The sequence below is a fragment of the Dreissena polymorpha genome, chromosome 1, assembly GCF_020536995.1.
Source record: "Dreissena polymorpha isolate Duluth1 chromosome 1, UMN_Dpol_1.0, whole genome shotgun sequence".
Taxonomy (NCBI): domain Eukaryota; kingdom Metazoa; phylum Mollusca; class Bivalvia; order Myida; family Dreissenidae; genus Dreissena; species Dreissena polymorpha.
Window position 1 is genome coordinate 13,526,698 of NC_068355.1, and position 8,020 is coordinate 13,534,717.

The 8,020-nt window shown below is 35.0% G+C and overlaps 4 protein-coding genes across 10 annotated transcripts in view; 3 read left to right on the plus strand and 1 right to left on the minus strand.

Annotated features, from left to right (window-relative positions):
- Nucleotides 1-8,020, plus strand: part of LOC127871717 (putative tricarboxylate transport protein, mitochondrial) — a 195,683-nt gene that overhangs the window by 107,755 nt on the left and 79,908 nt on the right. The gene's annotated exons all lie outside the window — the stretch shown is intronic.
- Nucleotides 1-8,020, minus strand: part of LOC127871640 (glutathione S-transferase theta-1-like) — a 163,409-nt gene that overhangs the window by 64,746 nt on the left and 90,643 nt on the right. The gene's annotated exons all lie outside the window — the stretch shown is intronic.
- LOC127871385 (unconventional myosin-XIX-like) overlaps nt 1-8,020 on the plus strand; it is a 200,443-nt gene that overhangs the window by 59,164 nt on the left and 133,259 nt on the right. The gene's annotated exons all lie outside the window — the stretch shown is intronic.
- LOC127871554 (WD repeat and SOCS box-containing protein 1-like) overlaps nt 1-8,020 on the plus strand; it is a 229,476-nt gene that overhangs the window by 8,491 nt on the left and 212,965 nt on the right. The gene's annotated exons all lie outside the window — the stretch shown is intronic.

Consider the following 8,020-nt stretch of genomic DNA (forward strand, 5'->3'; position numbering starts at 1 on the left):
GTTAAAATCCATGATCAAAGTGTTACAAAGATAGGCGTATTCAGTGCAAAAATCTGTTAAAATAGCCCTGTAAAGTGTACTGTTAAGTTCAGAGTCATTAATGACAGACATAAATGTGCATGTCCCAAAAACAAGTGTCACGAAAAATAATATTTTAGCAAAAAAAGGGATGGTCCGAAAATTAGAGTGTCGGAAAACTCAGAGTAATTACGGTTTATTTAGTAAGGTTCAATTTATAGAGCTTAATGAGAACTTTATGTTCAATGTGAGATCTTACACAAATTATTTTGTTGGAAACCTTCAGTTGGGAATTATTAGGTCCCATTTCGGAAAAACATAAACTTTTTCCAATTATGGGGCCGAATACCAGCCCTGACTGACTGTGAACAAAAAAACGCATGTTGTTACAATATTGTAACTGTTTGTTTTAGATGGAGGTCATCACAGCATTTGATTTCTGAACAAAATTACATCAGCTGGAAGAAGAATTTATTACCAAACACAAGTTTGTTGCAGAAGCTTTCATATTGTTGTGCAACATGTCACTTAAGCACTTCCACAAGGATGAACTTTCTAAAAGGACTTTCATGAGTTTACAACACTTGCAGAGAGCCATGTTTGGGCAGGTGAATTTCTGGTGACTGAATTCCTGTCGCTTCTTCATGATAACAAACCGTGTGTATATGTTTGTTTTATTGTTAATAGAAAACAACACAATAATTAACAAATTGTGCGTGAAATGAAATTGTATCTGTAAAGATCCATAAATTTGTTGTGAGCATCCCCTTATTAATAGTTTAACCATGAAATCAAAATGTGTTAGCTGTGCAAATATGAAAACATGTTTTAAAAGCAGAATGGTAGTCAGAGTATAATAACAATATCGCTTTAAAATTTAAATGCCTTTATAGAGTGCACTTGTTGCCCGCTTATCTATGTACCTAAACAAAAACATCAGAATGTCCCAAAGCCCTTCTCTTTGAATGCAGAGTGGATCTTACTCAAACTATCACATTTAAAGGACTCGATGTGTAGATGATCACAAAGAAAGGAATTTGGGCTGTAGTGATGTTTGCCAAAATTATGGCTTTTTGTATGTTTGTCAACTCCTGAAGCCAACGTGTTCAAGTCCTCTGGGTGGATCTTGTTAAAACTTTCTCAGTTTAGTACCTTAATGTGGAGATGATGTTAAAGAAAGGAATTTTGGCGGAGAGAGTGAGTTTTGTAAAATCTTTGTTGTTCCACTGTAGAATATTGTCCGAAACTTTTTATTTTTAACCCCCTTAGACTATTTTTTTAAATCACACGCCAACTTTTTCAATTAAATGACCTCAATGTGTAAATGATTGTAAAGAAAGGAATTATAGTTGTTACTAGTTTTCGCTGAATTATTACTTTGTCTCTTTGTCCACAGTAGAATATATAGCGGATTTGTTTGTATGTATTTCCAAAATTGTAAATAAAGTTATTTTATTCACAGATAGGTGCATATGACATCTTGATCTTTTGCAAATATGTTAAATGAGACCAGTTTATTTTATGCTTTCCGTTGGATTATAGAGAAATATGAAATATAACTGATAAATCAATGTTTTAAACAGTGAAAATTAACAACAGGAAAATAATCAATTATTTCAATAATTGTTTTTGTATTTCGTGAAATTATTATTTTAGTGTTTTATTCTCCTGTTTAAATAAGAAGTACTCATTTGTAAGCATAAAAATAAAAAGAATCTGTAGGATTCGTTTAAATATCGATTTTATATCACTCAGATCATAGAAAAAATATTGTTTCTATGATCATGAGTGATTTAAAATCAATTATCAATATTCAACAAAATCCAACAAATATCCTTTACTTAATTTGATTTATTGTTATAATTTTTAGTAAAACACTCTAAATTGTAACGCATCACAAAAAACTAAGAACATTTTGCCTAAGCGTACAAATAATACTGTTAATTTCAGAGCTTCCATCACATTTACCAAACAATCTCATACTCATGACTTTCAGAAATGAGAAACTGACCCTGAAGTTTTATGCTGCACAAGTTGTTCGCCACATTCAACATTTCCTACTAAAACCAAAAATACTTGCATACCTGAATGATGCATCTCACGAGGAGCAAAACATAGAAATTGGTAATTATGCATGGGATGGCTGCTTGAATGACACTTATAATTGAGCCATGCTTTGTGAAAAGGGGGTTTAATGCATGTGCGTAAAGTGTCGTCCCAGATTTGCCTTGGCAGTCTGCACAGGATTATCAGTGATGACACTTTCCGCTTTTATTGTTTTTTTTGGTTTAAAGATCTCTTCTTAGCAAAAATGCAGTTTAGGGTGAAAGTGTTGTCCCTGATAAGCCATTTGCGGACTGCACAGGCTCTTAACGCACTTGCATTAAACCCACTTTTCACAGAGCACATCCCCAATTGTATTCTAAATATTGTAAGAGCTGGTAGCAGGGGCCCTCAATCTATTAAATCTGGCGGCCCGAAATTTGTGGCAGTCCCCCACCTGGAAAGTAGACTTTTTTCCCCTTTTGGGGGGAAAAATTCCCCCACTAAACAAAATAAAAAAAATAAAATATTTTTTATAGAAATATGTGTCTCATGATTATTATATCTCAATTCTATTTCAATTTAATCTTTGCAACATACTAAATTATGAAAAAATGCAATGAATATAGTGCAAACATGTACAAATGTAATAATGAAAGAGTAAGTAAACAAATCCCCCAAAAAGGCAAACGCCGCGAAAATTCCCCCTCCTAAGGGCTGCGGACCCCTTCCCCCAAAGTAGTGTGAGGGCGCTGGGTAGATTGTTTTCTCAATATCAATTAGGCAAAATATGAGACTCACAAAGTGTTTGGATTTGTTTTTTAAAGTTAACAGTTTACATAAGTTGATTTGCTTAATTAAAAGTTAAATATCATAACCTGAAAAATGAATGGAGGATAACTCATGTACGTCATAAAATTATTGTTTAATATGTTTTGTCCTGGGGTAACTTAAGGCCAAAACCCACTCCTAAAGCGTTATGAATGACAGATATCAGATACTTGATTATTTTAGTATTTGGACATACTATGTTAGAATTGAGAGATAACAATGTATTTAAAACTGAATATTTTATAGGATTGAATGCTTGCAGTGGTCTCCATAAAAAATTGTAGTAGCCAGTTATATTTTCAAAGTAGCCAGCTACTAAGAACTGAAAGGGGCTTTTTTTACACTGTTTTGGATTGATATTTTGGTAAAAAGTAGCCGGCACCAAGAATGTTAGTTACCGGTGCTGTTTACTTACAGAGAACACTGTGCTTGAACTATCAAAATAACACAGTGAACGAACAATACTCGTTAAAACAGGTGTTGATGTATTTTACTCAACACTTAAAGGGATCTTGTCAAGGTTTGGTAAATTGGCAAAATTGAAAAAAGTTGTTTCAGATTCGCAAATTTTCGTTTTAGTTATGATATTTGTGAGGAAACAGTATTACTGAACATTTACCATGGTCTTATATAGACAATAAATGCCTATTTTGACGATTTAAAACCTGAAAATTATAAAGCGTTGCAACGCGAAACGATTGAATAATTTGGAGAGTTCTGTTGTTGTCGTTAACTTTTGTGAAACTACGAAGATTGCTCATATAATGCATAAAATACTTAAACAAAGTATGCTTGGCAGAATAGCCGAGCGGGCTAATGCGTTTTTACTCCAGGTTACTCCAGGACTCTGGAGGTCACTGGTTCGAGTCCAACTGCGGCTACTTTTTTTTCCTATTTTAAATTTTATTCTTTATTTTTTTACTGGAGCTTTTAAGATCCAATGTTTACATTTATCAATGTAAAGCATTTAATGACTTTTTTCAAAACATGCCAAAAACTGTGAAAAGGCCCCTTTAATTGTATGTTGCTATTGAACAAATGGGGTTTAATTCATTTGCATAAAGTTTCATCCTAGATTCAAGCTTAATCCTTTCCACCTTAACCCTTTGCATGCTGGGAAATTTGTCTTCTGCTAAAATGTTGTCTGCTGAATTTCTAAAATTTGCATTTTCTTCTATTTTGTTCAAAGAATACTATCAGAATAGCAAACAGTTTGGATCCTGATGAGATGCCACGTTCTGTGGCGTCTCATCTGGATCCGAACTGTTTGCAAAGGCCTTCAAAATTCGGTTCCCGCACTGAAAGAGTTAACTGGATTTGGGTTAAGAAGCAACTTCCTTTTAATAAACAATGCAGTTAAAACTGAAAGTGTCATCCTTGATAAGCCTGTGTAGACAGCACAGGCTAATCTGGGACAATACTTTACGCACATGCTTTAAGGCAGGTTTTCCTATAGAGCTCGGCTCATTATGCAGGTGCAGCTCTTGTTGCTCTGTGGTGTCAACCTACTGAAAGGATAGCTGAGAGTGACGTGGTCAAACAGCTGGACAGATTGTCCGATGAGGTTAGAGACATTCTGCAGAGGGCTCATCCTGAACATGCTGTCTTACATCAGAACATCAATCAGGATGGTAACATCAGCATTCTTATTAGTTCTGTAGAAATGGAATGGTTATACAAATTACGTACTGAGTTTTGTTGCAATTTTAGTTTGACTGAATCTGTTAGCTTTGTAATTTTAAGTTCGGCAGTTTTCGGAGAAAACCCGAGGTGTTGTCATAGCCAGCTCGATGTGTCGTCCGCCGTAGGCGTCTTGCTTAAACCTTAACATTGGCTCTTAATCAAAGTGCTTCCACCTACAACTTTGAAACTTTATATGTAGATGCACCTTGATGAGTTCTACACGCCACACCCAGTTTTGGGTCACTAGGTCAAAGGTCAAGGTCACTGTGACCTCTTAAAAAAAATAATCTGACAAGCTTTCGCAGCCAAGCGTTGGCACCTGTTATGCGGTGCTCTTGTTTTCTTAAATAAGCATGTGTCTTTGTTAAACAAAGATGGCATTATTTTCTTTGTTACACTATTTTTTAAATTGAAAACAACATATGATGACAACTACTTTAGGAAAGAATGGTATACTGATATTAACTGTTGAAGGTCAAAACATTCAGAGTTTACATTGTGTTTATTACATGCTTTATAGAGTTTAGTGTTGCTGAATAGTTAACTTGAACACGTTTATTACATGTATAAATCATGCATCTTGCATTCAATATTGAACAATAATTCCAGTTTATTTCATTTATTTTTAAACATTTGTACACATAATAATATGTGTCGTGTTCTGAGAAAACTGGGCATAATGCACGTGCGTAAAGTGTTGTCCCAGATTAGCCTTTGCAGTCTGCACAGGCTAATCAGGGACAACACTTTCCACCTAAACTTGATTTTTGCTATGAAAAGACTTCAACGAAAAATGTCATAAAAGCGAGAATTGTGTCGTCCCTGATTAGCCTGTGCAGACTGCACGGGCTAATCTGGAACGACACTTTCTGCACCAGCATAATGCCCAGTTTTCTCAGAACGTGACTCAACTCATATTATAAGGTTTTTATTCCCTCCTTCTGAAAAAGAGGGATACATCAAGCAGTGGCACTCTTCATCTTCCGAGGTGTCTGATGTTGCTCTGAAATTCCTTCCTCGGCCATAACTTTACCATATATTGGTGATTTTTAAATAACTTGGCACAAATGTTAACCATTATAAAATAACATTTTGCCTGGAACACCTGTCTTCCTAGTTAAAGGTCATGCTTATATGTCAAGGTGGAAGGTCAAGTTGGCCATAACACAGCTTGTATGGACTTATATATGTTATATTAAAAATATAGACTCATTAACCATTTGAAACCAGGTAAAAGTAAGAGGTCAAAAGTCACCTGGTTTGACTTGATTCTTTTTAGGGTGCATATGTCATCTGATATTGACTGCTCTTTTTCTTGTGAAATACTTATTTCGTATTTATTTATGCCAACATTATCTTTAGGGTATGATTATTTCTGAATATTGATTTGTTCTGATTTTCCATTCTAGGATTAAAGGAAGATATTCAGACTATGGATCAGAGTTTGCATATTTTGGATGCCATTAACACTGTCCTGTACATGAAACACAGTTTCAAAGGCAGCAAGTTTCACAGCCTTTGTCCTCAAGATTCCTTTATAGACAAAGTATGTGCAGGCATTTTTGCTTTTAAACCTCTCTTGGCCAGTATTCGCAATAAATAGAGAAGCGTCCTGAGAAAACTGGGCATAATGCATGTGCTTAAAATTGCAGTCCGCACAGGCTAATCAGGGACGACACTTTCCGCCTAAATTGGATTGTTGCTAAGAATAGACTTCATTTAAACGAAAACTGTCATAACAGCGGAAAGTGTGGTGTCTGATTTCTGGGACGACACTTTGCACACATGCATTATGCCCAGTTTTCTCAGAACGCAACACAATAGACTATAAGTTGATCCTATGTGAACAACTAAATTTATGATGTGTGTGTGCCCTCTGATGGTTTTGGTTTACAATATTTTTAAGAACAGGATATCGTCGCTGTCGTTCTCAAATCTCGTAGCTACAAAATGCCAACTTTTCAGGAGAAAGAAAAAAACATCACATTTTTTATAACAATGTTTTAAAAATTGAAATTCTGTAAAAATACCAAACAAATGAAGCTGCAAAATACGGTATAAGCTGTAGACGCGTAAGTCATACTGATAAGTCATACTGATATTCAGAAATGGTAGCGACGATAATTTGTTACCAAAGTTTAACCACAGTTTTGTCATTTTTATGAGGACTAGAATTCGTCCTGATAGGAAACCTCGTAGCTGCAAATATAAAAACGTTTTTGTCAAATTTGTCCAAACGAAATGACATACTGATAGGTGAAATGACGTCGCTACGACTCTTCGTCTATAAAAAGCCAACAATCAAACTTCAACATTTCGTCACGTGGCTTTTCCAAAGGCTGTGATTGGCGTAGAGCTACGAGATATAGCACAAAACACGGGCCAGACTTCATATATTCAGAAAAGAGCTATGAGGTTTGAGAACGACAGCGACGGTATATGTTTACTTTTTGAAATAGATTACATTCACCAAGACCTGTAAATAATACAGCCACAGGAAATCTCACTATTATTCTGCAAAAAACAACAACTTTGTTCCCTTAGAGGTTTTGTGTATTGCTCATGGCAATTAATAATTGTCATGGGTTGAGTCAGTACTTTATATTCACACAATACTTACTTTGCCAACCATGATACATTCTCTAACCATTACAGTCAAATATGAGCAATTTTACAGACAACTTTTTTTACCCCTTTACCACTTAGATACGTGTTTTGATGCATTTGTAGTCCCTTTAGAAAGTCGCATTTATTTAAATTCCATTCTTACTATGTTCAATTTTTAAAGGCTTCATTTCCAACCCTTACATACATGTACTGATGAGCAGCAAACAGCATCAAACCTGAACAGACTGCAAGTTACTCGCAGGCTGTTCTTGTTTTATGCTGTTGCCCATAGCTATTTTCACTTTGTTTATGAGTGGGAAAGGGTTAAGAAGTTCCCTTTTTGGTCCTTCATCCTAATCATCCCTCATACAGAGGTGTCAATTTTCAGGATTATTCCTGAATTCAGAATTTAAGCCCTCAAGGAAAACTTTTGATATTGATATAAATCAGAGGATTGTTTTGGTTATTTTAAGCATTCTTGTCACAAAATGTCACTCTTAAACACAAATTATTGACCTTTGGCATATTGTTCACAAAGGAAACATAATTTAATGAATCATTAAAACTCTTTTGACTCTGGTCCCCAAATTTTAGGATGATTTTCAGGATTTTAGATTTCGGTAAATTGACACCCCTGCTCATACAGATTTGTGTATACCTAATATCAAATTTTAGTTATTATCCCCTACCGGTGAAACCAGAGGGGACTTATGGTTTGCGCTCTGTCTGTCCGTCAGTCTGTCACACTTTTCTGGATTTTGTGATAACTTTAAAGTTACTCATATTTTTTCATGAAACTTAAAACATGGATAGATGGAAATATGAAGAATATGCATGT